Genomic DNA, 14736 nt, shown 5'->3' with positions numbered 1-14736 from the left:
GGCTTGTGAATCTTAATCATTTTTTATTGGACTTGCTCCAAGGAAGGAGGAGAGGAAGAGAGGAAATTCTGCTCTTAGCAGAATACTTGTTTGAAGTTGGACGTGTTGTGCATATGTATCAGAGGTCATAAATACTCCCAGAGGATCAGTGATGTGACTGAGCTTTTATCATTTTATGCTGTTAGCACAGTTTTACCTGCATAACAAATATCCTTGTACTCGCTTAAATTTATGAATAATGTGACTTGAAAACCTGGGAAATTTTGACAGTTTTAATTCTCATCCCTTCCTAATTTGCTTGTACCTCTCTAAATAGCTGCCAGTTTCAGTCATAATTTTGATGCTGAACCACAGTTTATAGCACTGGGAACTGAATTGCAATACACAATGAGCCACTTCCCAACAGAAATCATAGCAGAATGATCTTTACCAGAGTGTAACCTTCAAACAATGACTTTTACTTTCAACAGGACCATTCCTATTAGAATTGAGCCAGTATCAAAGAGAGAGAGGAAGTGCACATGTTTCTTGTGAGGCATGGCTATAAAGGTTTATGGAAAGTATTCATGTAAATCTTTCATTTCTTTGGTGTGTAGCTTTATAATTTCGATTTCTTTGTCCTTGCTATTCTGAGAAATATTTATTTCTTTTAATCTTTAAATACAGGTTACAGGAAGGGGAGTTTTGGTTTTTTTTTAATTTTTTTTGTAATTTCTGTAAAGCAGATTTGGTATGTGCATATTGGGATTTTTTTTTTTTTTGGTGTATCCTTTGCTATCTAGCAACTGTATTTCTGTAGTAAAAAGATACAAGCAAAATAACCATCTGGTTTGGCAAGGTTTTCTTCTGCACTTGAATGCATTCAAGGGCAACCTCCTGTTAAGCAAAGTGTTTATTTTTCCAACTGGTATTTTAAATCTTTCTTTTTCTGGACTATTACTTAACACAGGGCACTTACCATGACCTTGAAGCTAATCATCTTACTAGCTGCATTAATAAGCAGCATCTTTCCTTTGGCATGTAGTGAAGTATGAACTAGTTTTATCAGCTGTCATTGTCACAGATGAGCAGTTGCACAGTCATCTGACTGCTGCCTGCACTCTCCTCTCTACTGTGAGGAGGCTGGCAAAGGTTGCAATCTCATCTGAGAACTGTGGAAACAGAGTTAACTTTCTGTTCCTGGTATTGTCAGCCTGAGTGGTTCTGCTCAGACATGGCCACTGCCTGGCAGGAGCTTATATTTATTAATAAATTTCAGTTTTGTGTAGAAGAGAACTTTGTGTTTTAAAAGCAAAGAGGAGTAAAACATCTCTGCCTTATTTAAAGAATGATCATCTCATGGCTTTCTTATTGCTTTTACAATTTTGCATGCTGAAATACACAAACAATTTAATGCTGATTTTACTATGTTGCAAGGTTTTGTTGAGGAAATGGTAAAAGGTGAAAATTTGAGGTAAAAGAATGAACAGAAGAAATTTTATGAAAAATATAAGTGGTTTAGAAAGTAATTTGTAACCATACTGGCTAACCTTTTAAGAGTTTTCCAGCATTAAGCATTTGTAGTTTAGTTTATGTTCAGGTAACTCAGACATTATTTTCTGTGATAAGTGTGGAATAGCTGCTGTAAGGGTTAGTAGTTCATGATTGGTGTGCAAGTGCAGAAGACTTTGTACCACCTAAAAGCTCTGGTATATGGGGGCATAATAAGAAAATACTAAGTTTCTCTTCTAAGCAGCTGAGAATAAAAAAAATGGAAAGTTTCAAGATCTGTGTCATTAAAAACTTAAATGATATTTAAATAAACTCCTGCAGAAATGCCTATAGTAGTGAAATACGTGGCTTTTAGAAAGTCAAAATGCAGAGCATACTCTGCTTAACTTGATCAACGCATGCAGTAGTGTGGGGTTTATTACCATATGATACTGTGAAAATTATTGATAAATTATGGAATGCTTTAAATGCAAGGATTCTATTTTTAGTAAGAATAAGAGAATAACAGTTTCTGTCACTTAACCATATTAACTTTTAAAGTTTTGTTACAGAAATGCAACATAGTAGAAATTACATTAAAAGACTTGGGCATTGTGGATTTTTATTTGACAGAACTCAGCACCTGATTTTCTGACTGTTAAGACAAAATTGATTATATGCAACAGCTTTTATATTTTTTCCCCATTTCTTTATTTCTTGGATAGAAGTTCTGACGTTCTTGGATAGGAAGTTCTGAAGTGGTTATTATTGCATTAAGACAGATCAGTAAATATTTAAAGCATTAGCATTCTGGGGTGTGAGAAGCACTGAGCAGTGTGAATGCAGTTTTGCTGGTGCTGTGTGTTGCAGTGTCCTTCTAGGAAGGACTCAGGAACCAGTTTGCTGCATTAATTAGTACTAGGAAAGGCTGCAGAGTGTCTGGGACTATGAACATAGAGTGTATACTCAGCTGCATTAGTTAGGAGGATTTTTTAGAAAATCTGTTCTGTGTGCTAAATAAGATAGGAGTCCTTTGCAAACCCTGGCATGTGGTTATCTAATTTGGGGTTTGTGAATATGCCCACAAAGATTGAATTCAGTTTGCATTTATGCTTTTAATGTGTATAATTGATTGTGCAATTCCACTATTTCTGCTTTAGGCTTCTCATCCTAAAAGCAGCTCCAGAGCAGTCCTGCTGTGATTATTGAGCACCAGAACATTTTTTGTAAATGGAAACATTAGGTTTAGTTTCAGTTTTTGAATTGCTGTTGTTAGAGACACCATTGCTTCCTCATCCTTGTCTCTACCCTAGTCCCTCCAATGGAAGAAGGAGCAAAGGGAAGTGTTAGACTGGCTCTGATGTAGAATCCTGACCCTTGATTGCAAGTGGGGTTGGCTCATCCATCTTTGTACCAAAGGAAAGGAACTGGTCAAGAAGAGCAGGGGTTATTTAAACTGATGACGGTCTCAAAGGGGATTTGTGGGATTTTCGTAGGACAGGTTTTTTTTTGATGAATGTACACGATACCCAGCCCAACTGTAGAAGAGGTTATGGTGTGAATTGTGACACATCCAGTGTTAATCCTTCTAACAGTGGGACTTGTGGCTCAATTTCACTCTTTCCCTTTCTTGGTGTGTGTCCCTTGGCTGCATGTGTACTTGTGAGAGACTGTGTCTCTGTCATTTTGTGATAACACATATAAAAGAAAAATCTGTTTTCTGCATTGCTGTATAAAAGGAGAAACCTTGAATAAGTTGAAAGACCTTGGCAGATATTGCAATTTTGTTGTGAACTTTCTAGCTCATTTTTTTAAGAGATAGTCACTGGCTGCTCTTTTTATGAATTTTACTTTGATATGTCAGGATTTTTAGCTGGTGGTCTAACTCATGGGACTTATTTAGATAAGTACAGTGTTCTTATGCATAAAAAGAAGGTCAGCTATATGCATAGAGCCATTAGCAGATAGGCAGTATTTAGCTGTTGTGTTAACATTATGGAAATTATTCTTTTAAAGTGCGTTTAACAGTATTAGCAGTATTGATGTTGCAAAGACTATAAGTACTCCCTGGTTACAAACTTTGTTTCTAATGCTAATTTTATGAAATTGCTTTTTGCATTTGGCAGTTCAAAGGCTCTACTTGTTCAACTTCTATTGTTATTTATTTTGAGAACTAAGGTTAAACCTATAATATTTTTATTGGGTTTGTTTATACTTTAATTTTAGTCAACTTGTCAAACATATTACATACTGTCAGACTTCTCTTCTGCTGTTGAATTTTCTGTTCTAGTGAGGAAACATTACTGAATTCTTAGAATTGCTCTGGCTTCCTCCCTGCTTCCCCATCCCTTCGGCTCCTAAAACTTCTCAGGTGTATTCAACAATTTCTGCTTGGAACACTGTAAGAAGCAAAAGCGTACAGGGGGTTGCCTTGAATAGTACTTGCAGTTTCCTTGGCGTTAGTCTGGCTCTTGGAGAGCATGCTGTTTGAATATTGGGGCTAGGGAAGGAAATTATTTTATGTGCTGTGATTCTGTCTGAGCTATCTGGCTTGACTTACAATCCATTATTATTACATACAGTGAAATTTTCTTAACCTCTCAAACACATGAAACAAACACTGTAAACTGGCATATCATGACCTGGATATGTACATACTGATAAAAGAAAGAAAGAATGAGAAAAAGGTAAATCTCCCTAACTAGGATGATAGGTGAGTCTGTACCAAGAAACAGAGAGTGGTAGCTCCTTGTAATGTGGACTTTGCATATGACAAAGATCAGGGAAACATCATATAATATGCACCAAAATGAGGACATAATCCCTGGAATTTTATTCTGTGATGTTGAGAAGAAAGCCTGTTACACTCCACAGAAATTGAAATTAATTTTCAGAGATGTGATTTATCTAGATTGCTTCTCTTACACTGTCTTTTCTCTCTGCATGGGATTTCTTTCCTCCTGTTATGAGGAGAGCTTTTCACCACTCTTATGTTTATATACTGCTTTTTTTGGCAAGAAATAGCTTCTCGTTCTTCTCACCACCTCTTACTGGCTATTATTCTTATGTTTTCATATTAATATATTTTAAGTAGTTGACTTTGTCTCCTTGAAGCTTTTCAGGGGACAGCAAGGTAAAAAATACCCAAAGGATGGAAGAAGCAAGGAAACACGCTGGCTGGCTCTGGCAGTGGCATTTCCCTTAGGGGTAGCCTGCTTTGCTCCTGCTGTAGCGGTGTGCTGTGTCCAAGAGAAGAAAGCTGCTCTGGGCAGCCTGCTGGCTCTGAAGAGAGCATAATTCCTTGGAGACATGTTGCAAAGCGAGCAGTCTGGCAGAGAAAATAGAGAAGTTACTTATTTGTAAGTTAAATAAAAGTCAATAGTGTGATGCATTACGTACCATAAAGTCTCCTTCCTAAAGGATCTAAGTGCTTTAGGTTCTCAGCCCAGTAGCAGAGTGCTAATATATTTCTAGTTGAATTACAGCAAGTAATAATTTATATGAAGAACAAAATATTTGCATACAAATGAACTAGGCCTACATTTAGGTATTAGCCAAAGTGCTTCAAGATTCCAGTGTTAGAAAAAGTTATCACCCGTGAATGGAGATGAAACCTGCTGATGGTACCTCAAGCCTCTTTGTGCAGAGCAGTCATCACAGAACACATTCTGTGAACTGCATAGAAAATTTTAAAGAAGTCACATTTTCTTTCAAAGCAATTTCAGTAACTTCTTCAATGCATCTAAGACTTGTTTTTTTAAGTATGTTTATGATGTCCAGTTTTATGTTCTATGTAGTTTTTAAAAGTCCTGTTAGTCAGGATTCCTTCTGTGAGCTACAAAAAGGACAGAGCAAACCCATTTACTTGTCTTCTTGGACAACTTCTACTTTTTGGATTTGCAGAAAAATTCATTCTTCTGGCTCTACTATTTTTGTGTCGAACACTTGTGATTTGCTTGCTAGATTAAACTGTGCAGCAGAGGCTTTTCAGGCAGTCCCTTGTAAACACCCATTATTTACATAAGCTCCAGCTCTGTAGATCAGTCATTGGTTTAGACTTTCTTCATTGCTTTCTCAGGTTAGCTGCTTTAGCACTCTTCTGTTGGCTTCACATGCATCTCCAATTTTCCTCTAAAGATTTCTATTTCATTTGCATTTTTACCAGCTTACTAAGAACTTCTATAGTTTATGAAAAAACCCCTGTAAGTTTTTAGATTTCTCATACCTATAAGACAGCACTCCAGGTATTTGTGCTAATCCCTGTGATGCTTAGGTTAATTTAAAAAATCTACAATTAGAAGTCTTGGAATTACTGGTAAACGGTGTATTTGAAATAAAAGGATGCTATATATCCCTTAAAGGATTTATGTTCAAGACTGTCATTCTAAATACTTGAATCATGTTGAAAACCTGGATAAAAATATGGGGCTTTTATGAATATTTAAGAATTGTATTTGATATATCTGCCTCTGTCACAGATACTAGCTTCCTGTATTATAGGTTATGGAGTACATAATTCTCATGTGCTGGGCTTTGCTTCTGTGGAGAATTTAACGTGTTGGGGTGCTTTTGAACCACTGTGAATAATGGTCCTTTTGATGCCCACAATCTGTCCTCTTGGCATTTGTTACTCTTGTAAGTAGGAATCAGGCATAGAAAGATGGTAGATGAGTAGGAAACCTGCTTTGAGGAGCCTGATTTGAGCCAGGAAAGGCTTTCCCAGGTCTTTCCCAGGGACTTGTTCACAAGTCAGTGGCTTTTCCAGCTGCCTGAAATGTACTGCTTGCCATCTAGAGCAAGGGATGTTGACAAGTCAGTAGCCACAATCTGAATTTTGAACCTGGATGGAAGATATACTAAGCAAGTTCCCAGATGGTACAAAACTAGAAGGAGCTGCTGACTCCCTCCAAGGCAGAGAGGCCGTGTAGAGAGACCTGAACAAATGAGAGGGCTGGGCAATAATGTTCCACAAGGGAAAGTGCTGGGTTCTGCACCTGGGATGGGGCAACCCTGGATGTATGAGCAGACTGGGAAATGAGATGCTGCAGAGTAGTGCTGCAGAAAGGGACCTGGGGGTCCTGGTCTGTGGCAAATTGAACCTGAACCAGCAGTGCCCTGGCAGCCAGGAGGGCCAACCCTGTCCTGGGGGCATCAGGCACAGCATGGCCAGATGGGCAAGGGAGGGGATTGTCCTGCTCTGCTCTGCTCTGGGACAGCCTCACCTCCAGGGCTGGGGGCAGTTCTGGGTGCCACAACATAAAAAAGACATTAAACTATGGGAGAGTGTCCAAAGGAGGACAACAAAGGTGAAGGGCCTTGAGGAGAAGTCATATGAGGAACAGTTGAAATCACTTGGTGTGTTCAGCCTGGAGGAGACTGAGAGGAGACCCCATTGCATCTACAGCTTCCTTGTGAGGGGAAGAGGAGGGGCAGGCATTGATCTGTTCTCTGTGGTGAGCAGTGAATGGCCTGAATCTGTCTCGGGGGAGGTTTAGTTTGGTTATTGGGGAAAGGTTCTTCACCCAGAGGGTGGTTGGGCACTGGAACAGGCTCCCCAGGGAGTGGTCACAGCACCAGCCTGGCAGAGTTCCAGAAGTGTTTGGACAGCACTCTCAGGTGCATGGTGTGACTCTTGGGTATGGTCCTGTGCAGGGCCAGGAGTTGGATTCTGATCCTTGAGGGTTTCCCTTCCAACTCAGGAATTTATGTGATTCTGTAATCTTTTCAGGTTATTGATGATTCATGCTGTGCAGAGTGCTCTGAGCAGGTTAGGCTATTATTTGTGTCCTCAGGTTTCAGCATCTGGTGCAAATTCAGGCTGAAATGAGGTGTGTGCTTTATCTCTCAGTTGAATCGACCTGAAATGAATGAGAGAGATGCATGGTCTTTTATATCAAGAAATATTAGAGTATGACTTGTATTACTTGAAATATTTCACTAAAATCTTACTAATTTAATACTTCTAGTAGGTTACTCAAGCCTGCACTAATATCTTCAGTTTTATTTGTTCTTTATCACTTATGGCCTTGTTTAATATATTGCAGCAGTTTCATAGATAAGGGTGAATGAGCAAAATACTCTGCATTAAATCTGCCTAGTTTTGACCAGTATTCTCTAAATATGGAGGATTTGTAAACTATTAAAATGTCACAGTTTCCTTTAAAATCATTAGTCCTGAATGGTTGATGAGCGATGCCATTGGAAATCTTTATAACTATGACATAATTTTGGATAAGTGTTCTGGAAGTTGAATGCTAAAATTATGAAATACTACTAAAAATTATACAACACTAACTTTTAAAGGAATGCTGCTTCCTGAAATTGTAATAATGCAGACCAGCTATCCAGTATGTATCTGGAGTCTTCTAATTATGTGTCAGCAAAGTTAAAATTTTGAGAACTATTCTTTATTGTAGAGTGACTTCCCTGATACAGACATCTGCTACTGTAAGCATTGCTTAACAAACTACCCATGCACATTTTAAACAATACTTTGAGGCACATTTCTAAATTTCTGTCTGAGCTGTGTAATTTTCAGATGGAATAATTTGATAACTTGAAAATAAAATTTGTGGGTGATGATTCATCAGCTATTAACCAAAGTGAGTTCTGGGGTAATTCATTGCACTATCACTGACATTCTGCAGATTGTAATTTAATGGCTATTTTAAAAAGGAAAAATGTGATGCTCTTTTGGAATAGCAACCTGCTGACTGATCAGGAGCTAGGAATTCTGCTTAGTTGCATGGAGCAGATATTCCATGTTTCCATGAGGCTGTGGTTCGTCCCAGCTGGGAGGAGTTGTACAGCATCCTAACCGGGATGGAGTCTCTCACTTTTTACAGCCTGCTCTCTCTGCTCCCCATCTTGGATGAAGCAGTACCTGCATCCTCTGGGGATAAAATTCTCTCAAAGGAGCATTACTTTGAATGAGTGAAAGAAAATTAAACCAATTAAGACTGCACCCTCTAGCTTTATTTCAGTAAAAAGAAATTAAGTATAAATCTCTTTGGGCTAGCCTGGTGGGGAAGTCTTAGAGGTCTTCTCATTCTTCATTAACACACTGTTCCTGTGGTAGTTTTCCGTGTATTTCAGTGCAGGGTGGTTTCTCTCCTTTGCCTGAGCTACATGTGTGTTTGTTCCTCTTGCTAGAAATCTTCATCTAGCAGATGCTCAGTGTATCAAGATAAACTGCTTTGCCTGCTCCTTATGGCCCATATGTTCTGTATGGACCTCTGTGCAGTAACAGGGTTGTGCTTGCAAAGAGAGGCGGCTGGCAAACATGCCTCAAGAAAATGAGGTGCATTAGTAAATCCCTCAAAAAAGCATAGATGGGTGACCTTGAATGGGAAAACAAAATGACACATGGAGCTTTTTGAGGAGCTAAATGGCAGTATGATTTCCCTCAGATTTGTCCCCTGTGTGACCAAGACCACAAAGCATTTTTTAAAATTGTCTTTCTTGGTATTTTTCTGTGGTTATATTGTCTATGCTTCTTGCAGAGAGGCTGTGCATGTGGGCCACTGGAGAAAAAAAGCCAATGTCAAGCCATGAAACCACTAGTATTGTATTTTTTGAAATTAGTTTTACCTGCTAGCAGAGTAGAAGAGGAGTGTGTTTGAGGTACCTGTGCAATGCAGATCTTGCTGTGAGTTCTCAGGGAGGGGAACACAAGAACTATACTCATTTAATAGAGTAGCTAATACTGACACCATTCATTTTAAACTGCAGTTGTTGAAGGTGCCTTTCTTGTTTCCATAATGTCCACATTGAACAAAATTAATATTAGTTGTTTTATTTTTGTTGACTCTTACCTGAGTAAGAGTGGGAGAATTACAAAACACCAGCTGTGTGATAGCAGCTTCCCAGCAGCTTTGCAACAGAGACCACATCTTGCAGAGCATAAAATGACAGTATGTGTTTCTTTCTCCACAGGTCTATGCATATACATGTAATGCATGTACCTCTTACTTCTGGGAAAAATACTGTTTTTGCAGTCACTATTCCTCTGCTGTAAATACATACAATTCTAATACATTCTAATTCTTCTGGTGTCTGTACTTGTGGGTGATATTCTTGCATTTGGATACTTCAGATTGCACTAATGCAAAGCAGGGGTCCTTCTGGTGAGGGCACAACAAATCCCAAAATCCCAGTGTTATTCCCAAGTGGTTTTTGTGGTTTGGTTTTTTTTTTTTGTTTTTTTGTTTGTTTTTTAATGGAAGGGAAGAGAAGAACAAGCTGATAATACTAAAATGTGTATTGGCAGCTGCATCTGAGGCTTGTTTGCATTGAGATGCACTGAATACCAGAATGTACTTCAGCCATAGCTATTTACATGCTTGTAAAGCAATAAGCACATGTTCTGCTGGGTTCTGTTATATTCCAACCATAGGAACTCACTGTGGGCTTGCAGAAATCAGTAGTTCATCATTGTGTATTTTGAGAATAGCCTGCTGACCTAGAATCACATCATTTCTGCTAAAGAACTCAGTGTGAACTGTTGCTGTCATTTCCTGTGATGTCTGCTTTGTGTGAAATTGAGCATGGGAAGAAAGCAACTTCCAAGGAGTTTCATGAAAGTTTACATGTCCTGGCTCACAGATGAGTGCTGTATTTGCAAGACAGGTCTTCACTGTGTTTTGTCATGTCCTGTTTCTTGAGGTTTCCACTTCAGGTTCAAATTTGAGACATACTTGACACATAGATGGGAAGCATAATTGCAAACTAAAGTTAAAATTTTGTGTGTGTTTTGATCAGTGGATTGACAAGAAATACTCATCTCCAGCTTTGGAACACATTCTGAGTGGGAGTTTCTAGCACATGTAGGTTTTACATCAGTTTAGAAACAGTGTTTGAAGATAGAGGCACATTGTGAGGGAAAGCTTTGTAAGTATCTGTCACAGAAGCTATTGGGTCCAATGTCAGGAGGGGATTGAAGGGAGAAAGGAGAATAAGGTGAGAAACCTGAGCTGAAAGGCAGTAGTTTTGTATGAGCATGACAAAGCCATGAAGCATCTTTAGAACCTGACCCTTGGGGAGCCCAGAGGATACTGTCTGCAGGTTTCTGTCTCTCTTAACTTCATGTTTCATAAAACTTACACCACCCCTTTTGCAGTCATATTTGCATATATGTTTGTGTCTTGCTCACTGCCACAGTTTTGAATATTGACTGTTCTACAAATATGTAGTTTATTTGTCTACAGCTTTTTAGTGCTACAGTAGTTGCATTTTATAGATGTCAAGGGAAGTGGTCATCTGATCTGACCTTCCTGGGTATTATAACCATGTTGTGTTACTCAGTCATTGAATGCAAAAATTGAATTTTGCATAAGTGTACCTTTCAAAAGGCATCCTTTTTAGTTTTGAAGAGATGAAGAGATGTAAAATCTGCCTCAACTAGTTACTTTTCTCAGTGGTTTAACTCATATGTTCGTGTTGTATTGAAGAGGTCGGTATGGGATTGAAGAAAAAAGACAACAGGGGACATAATAAAAGGACAGCAGTGGAGAATGAAGATATTCTAGCAAATACTCCTTTGGCCTTACAAGAGAGACTTTATTTTAGCACAGAGAAGAATGTGAGAAGAAAATGTGATAATGTTATGGAGGAGGTGAATGACATGATATAAATTGAAAATGCAGTGTGCAAATGCAAATTAAGGCAGCTTTTAGTTTATGGACAATTCGTTGCTGAATGTCAGCAAAAGTGATTTGGATGGCCTCCCATAGTTCCTTAGGTGTGGAAAGGGCAGTGTGGGAGTTGAAGATCTGTTTTGACTGAGTGAACTTGAGTCAAATTTCTGCTCCTTACTGGTTCAAGTATTATAATTATCTTAACAAGGAAAGCCTTAAAAGAAAGAGAAAAATTTCATATATCACATCTGCAGGTAATTTTTCTCTCTTTGGTTGTAAGATCAGCATGTACTGTAAGCCAAGGAAATGTTATGTTTTCATTAACCAGTTTTGTTCTTGTGGCTCTACTTTCCTAATCCCTTTTTAACATAGGAAATTTAAAACATAAATTACTTTGACTTCTCTACATTTTCAAGAAGTATTTTACTCTTTTTAGTGCAGATTAATTTTTCAGTGGGTCATTGAAGATAATCAATCTTGAAATTTCTCTGTTACTGCTAATCTTCTTTTGCTCTTGGAAAAATAACATTCATATTTTATTTTTCCTGTGAACACTTTTGAAGCACTTACAACCAACAATACTCTTCTAAAACATTTAATGATGTAATGCAGAATAGCTACTAGTGATTAAAATCAAGATGGTTATAATGGAATATTTACTGGGTAAATCCAAAAGAGACTAACTGGTAAATAGTGGTATGAGAAACATTAAATTCTTTTAGTGGAAAAACATCAGAGAATTGGAATGTAATTTTAGCTTGAGTCTTTTATCAAGCACGAGCATTTCATTGAAATGCAAATGTTGTTTTCATTTTTTTCTTTTCTTAGTGAAATAATAGTTAAAAGGTATTTCAATTATGCTATTGTTACCTGCTCAGCTTAGTGTAGTGTGAGTGTTGTGGTCTCTGAAATGGATAGGGCTGTGGTGGTATCCACACTGGGCTGGTGTTGGCATGGGAGGTAATGGATGTAGTTGAAAACTGATGGCACTTGTCCTGCTCCCACGGGTCTTCAGCTTGATGAATTCCTTGCCTATGTGTGGGTTCAGGCATCTCTGATTTCCTTTCCTCACATTATATTCTCTGGTGTTGGAACTTCTGGACTGTAATATCTAGGGCCAGGCAGTTCCTCAGATATTTTCTTGAAGAAAGGATGGGAAGTACGTTGGAAGAGATTTAATTTTACGTTATGATTTTCTGCCTGTCTGGAGCTCAGGAGGGGATCTAGAAGAGGGCATGTTTCCTGCTCATGTGAGATACTGGCTCCCAAGCTGATGCAGCAGGTGGTGGGAGAGGAGGGGGCTGCAGGCTCCTTCCTGCTGCAGTGGGAGGCTCAGTGGGCAGGGCTGGGCCTTTGCCACTGACTCAGGGCTCGAAACTGGTGCTTGCCCTCTGGCACTGAAGGGGTCGAGCTACCCTGACAGGAGACATCTCTTCTTCCCTTTGTCTCATCTCTGTCTGCCTCTTCAGCTTTTCTCAGGAGCAAAATGCTGCAGCATTTCTTCTCTCCTGAAGAGGTGACTTTGTTACCTAATTCCTGATTGGTTTTATGGTAACTGAAGGTTGGCACCCAATGAAATAAAGGGGCGTTAATGGCAAGGAGTTCAGCATTTAAAGTGGAGGAATACTTTGTGCTTGTACTGCTGCTTCCTCTCTCTCAAGTCTGAAGGTAATAAGGAAGCTAGGTGAAATTAAAAAAAAAATTAGCAAATCCAGTTTTTCTGCACATATAACTGTGTCTGAAGATTTTACAGCTAAAGAATCATTAGCTCTTGTTTTCAGTTAATCATCCAAGCAATGCAGTGCTTCTAAAAGACATATTCCCAACTAAATTTCTTCACATTTTTTCAGTAGGAAGGCTCAAATCTACATTAAAGTATTATTAGCAAGATTAAATATAAAGTCATATGGATGTTCAGTACATATTTGGGAGGTTAATGCTTGTATTTACCATTCTAACTTTTAAAACTGAGTTATTGGTTTTATGGTTTAACCCCAGCTGGCAATTAAAAACCTCATACGTATTTGCCCACTCCACTTCAGTGGAACAGGGGAGAGAATCAGAAGAGTTAAAGTGAAAAAACCTCCTGCTTTGAGATAGAAGGTAGTTTAACAGATAAAACAAAAGCTGTGCTTGCAAGTAAAGCAAACCAAGGAATTAATTTACCACTCCCCATGGGCAGGCAGGTGTTCAGCCATCTCCAGGAGAGCAGGGCTCCATAATGCATACCAGTGACTTAGGAAGACAAATGTCTTCCTAAAAATTGCTGCAAATGTTCCCTCTTCCTTCTTGGTCCCTCAGCTTTATATACTGAACATGATGCTGTCTGGTTTGGAGTATGTCTTTGGTCACTTGGAGTCAGCTGTCCTGGCTGTTTCCCCTCCCAGCTCCTTGTGCACTCCCAACCTACTCACTGGTGGGGTGGGGTGAGAGGCAGGAATGGCCTTAACTCTCTGCAAACTGTGCTCAGCAATAACTAAAACATCCCTGTGTTGCCAACACTGTTTCCAGTACAAATCCAAAAAATAACCCCATACTACCTACTGTGGAAAAAAATAATTCTCCTCCAGTCAAAGCAGCACACTAGGCTAAAAATGTTGCCACAAAATCAGTGAAATAGTGAGTATTTAATTTCTGAAAGCCACAACTACTAAATCTGTTTCAGGAGTGAACCCAAACTTCATATTCTTAATTCTCTTACCCTTTTCATCAATTCCCTTAGAATTCCATCCTCTTTGACATGTGGTGGGCAGGCATTTGTGATTCACACAAAAAGTGCCATATGTTGCTGAAAGCTGTATATACATTTGGAAAGAGGTGTGAAGCTCTCAGATCTCAATACTGCCTTTATAGATGTCACTGGCCAGGGTTTACCTTGAGAATGTTTAATGAGGTGGCTCAGCATAAGAACAAACCAGTTGTTAAGATAGGGGTGACTTGTTTAGGGCGTGATGATATTAATGTATGGTGACTCAAGTTCTTCAGTCATGAGAGCATCTAGTGGTAAAGGACATTTAAGGTGATGGGAGAAACCAGATTATTTCTAACTATAAAGCTGTAACTTGTTTGTTTTCCTCTATTTGGTTTGTTTACTTTGAGAAAATTCTATGAGCTTAATTTCTATGCTGTGTAAAAAATTTTTTTTTGTTTACACATAGGTTACTTAAAATTCATTGAGCAATTCTATGTAGTTTAATGTCTGGTATTTGTGGGCTGGGTTTTTGCATTTGCAAAATGACAGAAAACTGTTGAAGGTGAAAGCTTAGGTCTCATGGTAATCTATAATGTGAGCTTGAACAGTGCATTCAGGCTTTTTAACTTACCTTTTTTATTTACTATTTTTGTATATAACAAGGAAAAGCTTTATGCTTTATCTCTGGAGTTCTCTGAAATCTTTCTCACTTGCCTAAATCAATGACTTATGACTGAGATTCCCTGTCCTTGGACAAACTTCTGCTGTTCTCCTGTGTTCAGACAGAGGCTAATAGACAGGCCTAAACTGCTCTTGTTGGTGGTTGTAGAATAAACCTATTTTTGTACGCGAGCCGTGCCTTACTTTGTGTTCCCTTCTCTCGTACTGCCTTTATGTTGTTTTTTTATTGCTGACTCTGTCACAAATGCAGGAATTAGC

At 38.7% G+C, this 14736-nt stretch overlaps 1 protein-coding gene across 1 annotated transcript in view; it reads left to right on the top strand.

Annotated features, from left to right (window-relative positions):
- The window catches only part of DDX10 (DEAD-box helicase 10), a 156461-nt gene that overhangs the window by 47203 nt on the left and 94522 nt on the right, over nt 1-14736 (top strand). The window lies entirely within an intron of this gene.

This window comes from Agelaius tricolor, unplaced genomic scaffold, assembly GCF_023055355.1.
Source record: "Agelaius tricolor isolate 1412-34295 unplaced genomic scaffold, bAgeTri1.0.p SCAF_9, whole genome shotgun sequence".
In the NCBI taxonomy this organism is placed as follows: domain Eukaryota; kingdom Metazoa; phylum Chordata; class Aves; order Passeriformes; family Icteridae; genus Agelaius; species Agelaius tricolor.
The sequence above is the reverse complement of the archived record's forward strand: the minus strand, read 5'-3'. Positions and strand labels throughout refer to the sequence as shown.